Source organism: Zootoca vivipara, chromosome 15 (assembly GCF_963506605.1).
Source record: "Zootoca vivipara chromosome 15, rZooViv1.1, whole genome shotgun sequence".
Lineage (NCBI taxonomy): Eukaryota > Metazoa > Chordata > Lepidosauria > Squamata > Lacertidae > Zootoca > Zootoca vivipara.
In genome coordinates, this window is record NC_083290.1 from 5,123,426 (window position 1) to 5,136,356 (window position 12,931).

The 12,931-nt window shown below is 43.1% G+C and overlaps 1 protein-coding gene across 5 annotated transcripts in view; it reads right to left on the minus strand.

Moving 5' to 3' along the window:
* The window catches only part of TBX4 (T-box transcription factor 4), a 73,767-nt gene that overhangs the window by 45,700 nt on the left and 15,136 nt on the right, over positions 1–12,931 (minus strand). The window lies entirely within an intron of this gene.

The following is a 12,931-nucleotide window of genomic DNA, read 5'->3' on the forward strand; positions in this document are numbered from 1 at the left end:
CAGCATACTGGGAAATGTAATTTTCCCAGGGCTCCCAACATCTGCAAGGAGAGAAGAGCTGACCTTCCTTATATATTAAAAATCTCACCTAGATAAGAACTCACGGGGTCATAATTCTCATGTCCTATTTGAGGTGACCATTGCAATAATCAAAACCCACTTTTCTGAGACGTTGATTCCTGTATCATCAATAATTAAGCCTTATTTTAGATTAACTTTATTGCATCTGTCAAAGTCAGCTCTCTATCCTATAAAAGATTTGCCCATGGACAGATCTTTTATATATATATTTTAAAAAATCTGACCCTGGATTTTAAACAAGGAATCCACATATGAAGCTGGTGTAGGATCTCAAATGAAGAAATGCAGAGCTTGGTGGGCTATTTGGTAGAAACCATAACATCTGAATTGGTTCACAATTAATGCAACTTTGTTCTGCCGCTGAGTTCGTTTCCTTCTGCCCTCTCTTAGCTTGTCCCATCGCTAAACGCTTCAGCAGTATGAAGAATATTCCATTCCCACGCTAGTCTTGCCAGCATCACATTTTCCTCAACATGAAAAACATGGTGGTCTTTTCCGGTGTTACAGGAGCAGTCACTCTATCCTGAGTCGAGAATAATTTTTACACGGGGAAAATTCCACAGAACGAAACCATAGATGTGGCTGCAGTGAAACTGGAGCCCTAATCCATAGAATGAATTAGAATCAGCATTAATCTGGCCTTATTTATGAGATTGTGCCCAACTTTACTCCACGAGGAACCCAGGCTGAGGGCTAATGAAGTGGAGGAAGAGAGGGAAAGTGGGAACACCAGCACTCAGTCCCAAAGAATGGTGGGATTGGGGGGAGGTCCCATTCCCAAAGTCTATAGTTTAGGCCTTAAATCTAAATAGGTGAACACAGCCCTGATACTGATAAAGAGTTTGTGAACAAACATCTTCACTTCAAAAGCCACAGTTCAGCCACATCCACCACACAACCTAGTATAAGGGCTGGTCTCTGCAATATGTAACTCCACAAACTAGACATGTTTTATAGCCAGTTAGGCATTTGTCAACCACCACTCATCCACTCCTGTTCATACAAGCCCAGACTCAAACTCAAAATACCTAGTGGGCATGGGTTTCTCAAAAACAACTCATGCCAGATGAATCTCAATTCTTTTTTTGATAGTGTTAAAAGCTTGATGGATCAGGGGAATGCTGTTGGCATAATATATCTTGATTTCAGTAAGACCTTTGACAAAGTCCCTCATGGTACTCTTGTGAAGAAGCTGGTAAAATGTGGGCTGGACAAGGTAACTGTTAGGTGGATTTGTAGCTGGTTGACTGACCCAACCCAAAGAGTGCTCACCAACAGTTCCTCGTCATGCTAAAAAGGGTGACAAGTTGGGTGCCACAGGGTTCTGTCCTGGCCCGCTATTGTTCAACATCTTTACAAAGGACTTGGATGAAGGTATTGAGGAAACCCAGCCAGATGGGTGGAGTATAAATAAAATTATTATTATTATTATTATTATTATTATTATTATTAGGATGTTCATCAAATCTGCAGATGATGCCAAACTGGGAGGAGTGGCCATTGCTGCTGAAGACAGAATCAGGATTCAAGATGACCTTAACAGACTGGAGAACTGGGCTAAAACTAACAAAATGAATTTCAATAGAGACAAATGCAAGGTTCTACACTTAGGCAGGAATAACCAGCTATACAAATATAAGATGGGGAACACCTGGCTTTCCAGTGGTCCATGTGAAAAGGTTGTAGGGGTCTTAATAGACCACAAGCATATTATTAGTCAACAGTGTGATGCAGCAGCAGCAAAAAAACCCTAATGCAGGGATCCCCAAACTGCCCCTCCAGATGTTTTGTCCTACAATTCCCATGATCCCTAGCTAAGAGGACCAGTGGTCAGGGATGATGGGGATTGTAGTCCAAAACATCTGGAGGGCCGGAGTTTGGGGATGCCTGCCCTAATGCTATTCTAGGCTGCATCAACATATTAATTTCCAGATCAAGGGAAGTAATAATCCCACTATATTCTGCCTTGGTCAGACCCCACGTGGAGTCCTGGGCACCATAATTTAAAAAGGATATTGACAAGCTGGAACTTGTCAATGCAGAGGAGGACAACCAAGATGATCAAGATGAAGCCAAGCCTTATGAGGAACGGCTATGAAAATTTGATATGTTTAGATTGTTGAAGAGGAGACTTAGAGGAGATATGAGAGGGGCTGCCACCTGGAAGAAGAAGAGAAGAAGAGTTTGGATTTGATATCCCGCTTTATCACTATCCGAAGGAGTCTCAAAGCGGCTAACATTCTCCTTTCCCTTCTTCCACCACAACAAACACTCTGTGAGGTGAGTGGGGCTGAGCGACTTCAGAGAAGTGTGACTAGCCCAAGGTCACCCAGAAGCTGCATGTGGAGGAGCGGGGAAGCGAACCCAATTCACCAGATTACAAGTCCACCACTCTTAACCACTACACCACACTAGCTCTCAACGGAGCAAGCTTGTTTTCTCCTACTCCACAGAGTAGGACCCAAACCATTGGCTTAAAGTTACAAGGAAGGAGGTTTGACTGAAAACCAGGAAAAACCTTCTTACAGTAAGAGCTGTTCGACAGTGGAATAGACTCCCTCAGAAGGAGGGGGGCTCTTCTTCATTGCAGGTCTTTAAGCAGAGGTTGGATGGCCATCTGTCATGGATGCTTTAGTGAAGATTACTGCATTGCAGGACTAGAGGACCTTTGTGGTCCCTACCAACTCTATGATTCTATGATTCTATCTAAACCATACATGGCTGATGGCCTTTGCCAAGCATGGTGGATTGCTTGCGAGTCAGGTCAGACTCTGAGAGGGAAAAGTTTCCTAGACATGACCACTGACAACTTGAGGATCCCATTTGGCATAAATTAATCTTCACTCCATCCAAGAAGGCTTGAGGTTTGGCACCTCTTTTTAAACCACAAATTCCCAAGGTCCAGTTCTAGCTAGGATCCATCAATTTTGGTTTCTCATTTTTCCAATCTTAAAATCAGTTTGTCCCAATCCCACATCAGCTTGCCAGCGTGCTTTTTTAAAATAAAAAAATTCTGCATGAAAATTGATGTGCATTTTGCAAAGGCATTTCTCCTAATGCACATTTTTCTGCAAGCAATTTCCCACGGCAGTAATGCATTTTTGTACATTATTTTTACTGATATATACAGTTTTGTGCACAGTCTTCCCCAACATGTGCTTTTTCTGTAAAGGGAAAAAATGATTGGAGGACTGCATCAAAAAATAGGGAGAAGTGCAACTTTCTAAGTATAGCTGCATTTTGGTATGTGCATTGGTTCAAGAAGCACAAATGAGAAGCGTTTGCATTAAAAAGTGAACTGAATGAATTTCTCCCCAATCCCTCATTCTAACCCAAGCAAAACCAAAAGCTGATTGCTTGCCTTACTGTTGCTGTTTGCTGCATTGTTTTTAATGTGATATTTTGGGGGTTGTTGCATAATACATTTATTAATTAAGCTGCTCCAGGCCCTGGATGAGCAGAATATGAGAAGAGATGTAGATCAGTGGCAAAGCAGATGCCTTGTGTGTAGAAGGTCCTGGGTTCAATCCTCAGTATCTTTGGGTAGGGGTGGCAACGTCCCCTATCAGGAACCCAGGAGAGACACTGCCAGTCAGTGTAGTGACAATACTAAGCCAGACCAGTGGCATAGGGAAACTTTGTTTGTAGAGCCTGGCTGGCCAGTTTTGTAGCGGCAAGATTCCTGCACAGACCAAGAGGATTGGACTAAATAGTCTTCAATACCTCCTTCCAACTCTGAAATTCGAAAATTCAATGTCTTGATCCATTGCCATTCATTCATAGGACCATAAAGACCTGCCTTATACTGAGATAGACTATTGGTCCATCTTGCTCAACATTGTTTACACTGACTGGCAGCAGCTCTCACTAGGGTTCCAGACCAGGGGTCTTGCCCTACCTAGAGATTCCTGGGGTTGAACCCGAGGCCTGTCACTGAGTTGCAGCCCTTCACACAAGATTCATTGCTTGGTGCTACAAATGAAGAAGGGATGGGCTATAGTATAGCTAAAGTATATTTAAGAAGGCAGCTTTCAACAATGATCCTAACCACATGGTGTTAAAAGTGAGGCAGGAACAAACAGCACAGGAGACTCCCCAATCATCATAAGTGAGCAAATGTGTTCAGCCATGAGAACATCAGAAACGTCTGACCCAAAGGCCCATCTAGCCCAGCATTTTCTTCTTACAGCGGCCCTCATAGGAAACCCACAAGCTGGACAGGAGCACTTTCTAACTTGTGATTCCCAGCAGCTAACATGGTATACAGGTACATAAACACACTAGAAATTGCCTTATATGCAAGTCAGACCACTGGTCACTCAACACTGTCTACACTGATCAGCAGCCGCAGCTCTCCAAGATTTCAGACACAAATATTCCTAACTCTACCTGGGGGGACCAGGGATTGAACCTAGGATATCCAGGATGCAAAGCAGATACTCTACATAAGAGCTACATACTGCAGCTTGATCAGGCCAAGAAGCAAGAGCTGGACCTATACTGTATAGCTGCTGCTTCTAGCTTGGGTTCCCCTGATCTGAAGAACTCCTCTGTGCGGGATAGAGCAGCGGTGGTGAATCCATGGCCCACGGGTCACATTTGGCCCACGCATCTGTTTCTGGTGGCCTGGCAAAGTGCTTGGCTGCTAAACAGACTCGTCCTTCCTTGCCTTGCACCACCTTTGTGACCATGGGTCCTTGTCTGTCTGCTCTGAATCCCACCCCCTAGCTTATTTGGTCCACACTAGCTAGGAGGAGTCTGTTTAGCAGCCAAATACTCTATACCCCCACTAGGTTATGACAAGGAAAAAAGGGGGGGTATGGATGAAGAGAGAAAGGAAGAGAGAAAGAGAGAAAGAAAGAGAGAAAGAAAGAGAGAAAGAAAGAGAGAAAGAAAGAAAGAGGCAAACCCATTGCATGTCTACTTGACTACTGCATGCCACAAAGGCCAGGTGGGCATCTCCAGTAGGACACATCCAACATCCCTGATGATGAACTGTGTTGAATGGGACTGATGGGAGCTGCAAACCATCTTGGAGGAGCCACAGGTTCCTTATTCCTGGAGCAGGCAATTCTGAGTTGGATTGGAAGAGTGTCTGACTTAGTCTGCGGCAGCTTCCTACGTCCCTGTGCTCCTGACGTGTCCCCCACACCATAATTGTGGCAGAGGATTTGGGGGCATATTCTAATTTTACCCACTACTCCAACCACTGCTATCAGACCTCACTGTTGTACTAGAGATGTTGGGAAGCCTGGTCTTCTCACTGAGGAACCCTTGCTGAGCTGCTGAAGAACCTCAGTTTTATCCCAGAAGGAAAACAGTTGGAAGAACATTGCCCTAGATATTTTTGGGGGGTCACCTTCTCACATAGAGATACATGAGTAAAGTCCCATAGAAATCAATGGGGCTTCCATCTAATACAGAATAACATTATGAGACTCTTAGGTAAACACTAGGGAAGAGAAAATGAAGGTTTGTGGGATGGGGGCCGAGGTATTAAAGACTAGGATAGGCTTCCAAAGAAAATGACATCATTTACCCATGCATCCTCAACACACAGACACACGCACACACACAGAGAGAGGGAGAGTTTGGTTCACATTGTATCCAAATTCATTTTGGTTCAAAGCCAGTTGGGAACTCACTCAGTCTAATCTCATGGAACAGAAGTGGCTAGACTCCCTAATGGATATAAGCCGTAGGCCCCAGAGTGAGCCAACACATAGCTTTTTATCTTTGTGTGTTTTACTAAGTTCTTGCAACTTCTTTCATAACGGCCCTTGAGATCCCCCCCCCCATCCCCTTTCAAATTCTTCGGAAGTTCAAGAGTCCAAAATTCTAACAAACAATGCCAATTTTTTTCTCCCCCAAAATCAAATTTAGATAGCATAAAATGTGGTGGTGGTGGTTTTTAAAGAAAAGCTGTTAGAGTTACAGAAATGCATCATTGCCCACCCATTGGCGATACCGATATCCCCTTAAAATTTCATAATTCCAGAACTCTTCCTCCGTTTTCTGTATCAATGCACGCCGGCTGAACATGAGCTGTTTTTCAAGACTTTGGTGAAAAACATCAGTGGCAATATTATATGGTAGGGAGAGATGTTCTTTGGTTTGAGGAAAGCAGAAGACCTGGTGTGTGCTGTTGAGCCTCTAACATCTCCTTGGAAATACCTTTCTCCCCTCTCCCTTTAAATACATGAACTATGTTGATTATATTATTGCACTTACTGTACAATATAATATCTCTTTTCAGTCTGGGAATTATTTATTTTTAACAGCTTCAGGAGGTGACCAATATGAACTGAATACCAGTGGCTGTTCTTGGGAATGTAAAGAAATGGACCCCATTTTTTTACCTCTCTCCACTTAGGTTTGCCAACTAACCAGGGAAAAAATGCCTTGGCCTGCTCCTGCACTTTTAACAGCAAGTACAAGGTGAAGGTTTCCACAGCCGTGGAGACGCACGGGATTACCTGGTTATGCTTTTAGATCATACTACAGCAGACTGAGCCAATAAAAAAGAAGAAGCTGGCAACCCTCCCAAGTTTTACCAAGTCTATTGTTTTTCTACAGATCTCCCTGCCTCTTCCCAAATCTGGAGACACATTAAGAGTTGCCAGCCAGCTAAGGCTGGTCATAATTACTAAAGCCCACTGAAGGAAGCAACCAGGCTTTAGTTACTCTTAACTTGTTCTATTGGTTTCAGAGAGACTTCAACCACAATCCTAAGCACACTTACTAGGGGGTCCCACTGAGTAGTGTGCACAGGATAAGGCTGTTAACATCATGCAGAAAATAACAATTACCACAAATTCAAAAGCCACAGTAAGGCAATGTGGTTATTAGGGGTGTTATTAGAATGCCACAAAATAGTGAGCAAGTTGAAGAAGGGTCCTGGATAGCTCAACAGCTTGTTTTATTCCAGGTTTTGTTTTGTTTTGTTGCAGCATTTTAGTTGGTCCTCAAAATAAGATACTACCTGACTGTAACTTCTGGATTTTTCCTAACAGATGAGCATACCTACTTCTGATTTTGTATGGTCACTGGGATTTAAGTTTAGCTCGACTGGAGCCAACCATTTTAAAGAGAGTTTCAAGTAGCTTGAGTGACTCGGGTTATTTTGTCCCATTGTTATCTCTGGGCAAATTGAGTTTGGGAATGACATCAGACTTGCGAGACCTGCATTGCGAGATGCAAAAGCACCACGTACATGCAAAAGAGGTCCTCCTTTCACATCACCCTTCAACTTTATAGCTACATATTCTCCTAATTTTGTCCTGCGTTATGACAGTTTAAAAAATTCCCTTTCCCCCTGATTTCCAAGAGGGTACCCAAATTGTTCCTTGGCTTTGAAGGATATTTTTAAAAGCATCTCCCCCATCCCCAGTTGCCAGTGAACTGGGTCACAGACATAGAGGTCTTCTAAGCTAAGGAACATAAACTTCAGAAATGATACACCTCTCCTGCATGATTTTTTTTTCTTGGGGAATAAACAGCAAATACAAGAGGGCATTCAGATAGGCTTGATTTGAATTAACATATGAGGGCAATATTCAAGCTAGGGGCAGCAGCAGAGAGGCAGGAAGACTCCTTCTCCCCCCAAAAAAACCCCACAGCTAGCCCAAAAAGACTACTTAAGCTGGGCTGCAGCTGTTCCCACTGAAAAGAGGGGAGGGGGTCTCAAACTGGAGCCTGCTAGAAATTCTGGCTTAAGTATGCTGGATGCAACTAGATTCCTATGCATGCTTACTTAGGAGTAACAAAGCAGGGTGTGTTAGGACTGCAGCGTCACTTTCAGAAACTTTTAGAAACTTGAGCGTCACTTTTCTCACGCGTGCAATAGAATCCTCTGTAAGTTTTTACTTACAAGTCTTTTTTCTCATAGTTGATCAGACTTACTCCCCTTAGCACGTTTAGAGCCTGAGCCTATGAATGTTTACTCAAAATTTAAGTCCAAAAGAGGCTGCAAATCTATGTACATTGATTTAGAAGTCCCATTGAATTCAGCAAAATTTTCAGTGATGCTGATTGAAACCTGTAAACTTGCAAGTCCCATTGAACTCAGTGGCACTTTCTTCTGCGTAAACACGCAAGGGATTGTTTAGGCTTCCAGGCTTACTTAGAAGTAAACTGCATTGAAATCAAAGGAATTTACTCCTAAGTAAATTTACTTTTTGAATGGCAAGAGACTGCCTGGTAGTTTCCTCTACATTTACCAGCATATTCAGATTCTTATCTTTTTCTCTTGGTTATGAAAAAATGTGATTATTTTCTGCCACTGCAAGATTTAATATTGATGGGGAAGGGTTCCCATAATGGATAAATAGTGATATTGTGGGCATCAATCAGATCTCTTTAGACACGCCTTTTCCCATCTCAATCTGGCAACTGAGACTTCATCCTTCCAAACCTAAACTCATTTTCCTGCAGGTTAAAGTTGCACAGCTATGTACAAATTTCCTCGGAGGTCTCATTGAACTTAAGGGCGGTTTACCTTAGAGTAAGCATGTGCAGGATTGGGTTGCATTCCTCACATTCTATTTCTGATCAAGTGGGTTTGAAGCCCCTTACTCCTGATTCTACCCTGGGATCAATGGAACTTACAATCCATGTGAAAAATTCCCTTAATTCCCCACCAGATGAAAATGCCTCCTCAGGGGCTAGCGTTGTTCACTTTAAATATCTTTAAAGAGTCCCACAAAAATACAGGCAATCCACAATCTGACTTAATTCTAATTTTAACCGTAATTTTACATATTGTTCCTTCTATCTGTTGGGATACCAAGGCAACACATATGTGATACATTTTTTTAAAAATCCTACAAGTGTATTTCTATAGCATGCTTACTTGGAAGCAAACCCAGTTAAACTCAGTGATACTTACATCTGAGTATAACATGCAAAAATCTAGCCCTATTAGTCAACCCCATTGCGCCTAAAGATATAGAAAGGCCTGCAAATGTTCTCATTCATAACATTACTTAAATTAGATTCAGCCTGGTCCTGAAAGGGGAAGGGGAGGCTGCAATATTGCTTCCTACCCCCAACTCCTTATCTGGAGTCCATTTTAAAACTTTGGTAATAATACTAAAAACAGACGAAAAGATGTTCTGTGTAAACATCCTAACGGTGAGCCTTAGTTAAGATAAAAGGGCCTGCCTTCTCCTAACTCTGACAGTCACTGGGAAAAAAGCAATAAAGATAATACAGTGAGGGCAGGCAGACAGCTTTTCTCCCAAGTTTTACTAAGCAGATTAGAGGCAGGGTGGGGGGGGGGAGGTGGGGACACCCAAAAACCTAACAATGAAATGTGCAATATAAACGTTAAGCCTGAAAAAAAAGATCAGATCAATTTCACTCCCAAGTATATTTCAGTGAGGTTGGAATCCTATCCCCATTTACCTGAAAGCAAGCCCCATTTGGATTCAATAGGCCTTGCATCTGAATGGACAATCTGCAATCCTTAGCCATGTCTACTCAGAAGCAAGTTCTATTGAATTCAGTGGGGCTTAGTAGCCTCAGGATCGCAGCTTTATTTATTACTGTTATTTAGTGTTTTGATTGATTTTAAGCCTTTCTAACAAAAATCTCTTGCCTTTCTAACAAAATATCTCTTGCCTTTCTAACAAAAATCCAAGGTTGCTCACAAGTCACCCTTATTCTAAAACTGACCCAAGGTGATGATAATAAGCTTGATTGCCAATGCTGATTAAGGATGCTTAGGGACTATTGACCACATATCAAAATGTGAACAATGCAAAACAAGAAGTATATTGTAAAAGGTGGAATAAAATGATTGCAATGTGACTTGCTCCTAAGCAAGCGTACAACCCTGATCCTCCTCAAAATGCAATCCTGGGCATGTTTTACTCAGAAGCAAATCGCATCATCTTCAGTGGAGCAGACTCCAGTAGCATGCTAAAAATACTTAGAAGCTTAGCCTACCCGATGTTGAAATGTAACTACTTTATTACAAGGAACCCACTGCATTTGCATGCGAGTCGTGTGTGTGATCTCACTTTGAAGGATGTCCTCAGACTCCAGCCCCACTAAAATAAAACTTGCACGCAATATCCTATGTGGAAATTAACTGTGCATAGATTTCAATGGGATTTGATTTTGCACCTCACACAGTTCCAATGGGACCTCTCCTTATACAAAACTAGAAAATTAAGGTGGTAAATTTAGGGTTAAAAAGTTGCTGAAATGAACGGACTTGAAGTTCAGTGCTTTCAGTGGAATGTGACTTAGTTGGATACCACCCTTAGGATCCGATCCCGGTGTGCGTCTGCTCAAATCAGACACCCTTCCAGATTTGTTTTTATTTGTGAGGAGGAAATCCTGCTTTTCTTGAAGCAAAGTGTGTTCATTTCATTTGGGGAGCCTGCTTAGAATCAATTTTGTACACACACCCTGGAATAACCTTTGTTAACACACCAAGACTGCACACTTTTTTGGCCTCTGAACACGGGAGGTTTTACTTATGAGTAAACAACCACGGAATTTTATTTGCTTGGAAGGAAGTCACGTTGAACTTTCAACAGGACTTCCTTCAGGGCTCTAAAATCTTCTTAGACTGAGTAACCTGGGACGATGCATAGCACACAGAGGATTCAATTTGCTTGAGACTTTGCACGGCCGCTTGAATCGCATATCTAACATCTTTGTTATCTTACATGCAACCCCTCGGTCCGTTTTACCTTAAACTAAGTCCCACCGAATTAAGAGAGATTTACGTACTTCAGAATAAACTTGAATAGGGTCCTGCAGATTCCAGGACGGAATCCTACGCACGTTTACCTCTGAATAAGTCCCTCTGATCTCAGCGGGGATTACTTCTGAGTCGGTATGCATAGGAATGCACAACACGTCGCCTCCGCTGCCCCCCACAAAAAGTAGCCTCGGATTTCAATCTGATGCACAATTTCCTGCAAATCCCATTGAGTTCAACGGGGATCAAGTCCGAGTAAGTATGCACAAAGGCTGCGTCACTTGGATCTGCCCTAAGGAGCTATTTATTTAAAGGAGTCTAGACGGTTTTACTTCTTTTAATTAAAATGGGCTAACCATGTCTTCTTTTCAAGACGTCGCCTTGGTCGTGAGAAGGTGAGTTCACCGGCTTACAGTGAACTCGGTAGGCTTTTCTCATAAGAAAGTCCAATTGAAATCAAGGTGACTCTTACTTTCAAGTAAATGTAGCCCTCAGGGTTGGGGGGGGCTGTCACGTGTCAGTCATGGGGGTACAATCCAGAAGCTACCTAAAGTGTCTGATGGGCCACTGATTCACGCCTCCTGTCTAAACACAAGACACCAAAGCCCTGTTGATTGTAGAACAATTTATTCCAGAGTAAATAAGGAAGCTCCCCTTTTAAAAACACGTTATTGAACGCCTTTCATGTCGCGCTCTCGCTCCCTGTTGTTCTCACGACCACAAAATCTGCTGTGTTTCCCCACCAATTTAAATCACATGCAAATATAAACGGGGCGGGGGGGGGCGTTTCCTCTGGAGTAAAAATCTTACCAAACTGGAGGGAGCGTCCTTCTGAGTAAAACACGCTTTAAGGTGGCTTGTGTGTTTGTTTGGATCATTCAAGAGTGTGAAGTTCTTAAACAAAACCTCGGGCAGAGGGTTGCCCCATATTTAGCAGTCGGCGGGATTTAGTCTGAGTAAACATGCCTGCTATGATCAGGCAGCGTAATCCGATGCTCTGCCTGTTTATTTCGGAAGTAACTGCGCATAGGGATTGCAGCCTGAATTGAGAGTTAGTTAAAAAGCAATGCAACCGTTTAATTGAGCTATAATTCAACACACACACACACACACAGAGTTTAGTAAGCATTCCCGAGTCTTTGAGATGTGGGGGAGACACAAGACTAAGCACTCAGAATAAACAAACTAAGCGAGTGTAACTGACCAGGGTGATTCATACTGGTAGGAGTTGACAGCAGTATAAAATCGCTCTAAAATGCATTGATTAAGGCGACCGCCGACGCCCAGCCTCTGTTCACGCGTTGCCTCGCAGTTGTGTTTTCTACCGAACACGACCAAATTTGGGTTCTAGTTCTGCCCCAGCCATTTCCTCGCAGCGATATTTCTGCAGGATCCAAGAGCTCGATGGGGTTGTTTGGACTATTCCCCCCCCCCATGCCCCATCTAGAAGGACTGCGACGCGGCTTTCCCTCCCTCCCTCCGACAAGCCTTTTCGCCTTTGCCCCCCAGTGAAATAAATCCCACTTTTGCCTGCCACATGCCTTACGTGTTGTTTTCTGGCGTTACAACTTCACCCTCACCTCAGTCTTCTGTCTTTTTCTAAAACCCCATTTCTCCTTCCAAATTTACAAACATTGAACAAAGTCAGCTACGCACCCACCCCACCCCGTTTCAACAGATTTAAGGCGCGGGGTGCGGACCCCCCCCCAAAAAAGAAGCAGCATCCCGCAGTACAAAGCCATGGAAATTTAAAATAGATTTTGTTGTCTATGCCCCCAAATCCCTCCTTTAAGTTTTACGCACCATTTACTTGTAAAGAAGCCCCATTTGAACACAGCAATGAATGTTGCGAATCAGCATCCATAGGCTTGTGTGGCATGTCAAATTGCAGGTAAACTACCCTGCAGCTTTATTTCTTAGGAGGCAGTTTGTTTACTTAATTGTATACACCTGAATTTTGGAAACGAAAAAGTCTCACTGCCTGAGATCTACTTCACACAACAGAGCAGCTGTAAAGTGAATGAGGCCTAGTCAGAAACCAGGCTGCATTTGCCTCGCTGCAGCGACCTGCGTTGGCTCCGGAAACTGTAAAACGCTGCCTGGACGCTGAGGGCGCTACAATAATCATTTCACTAC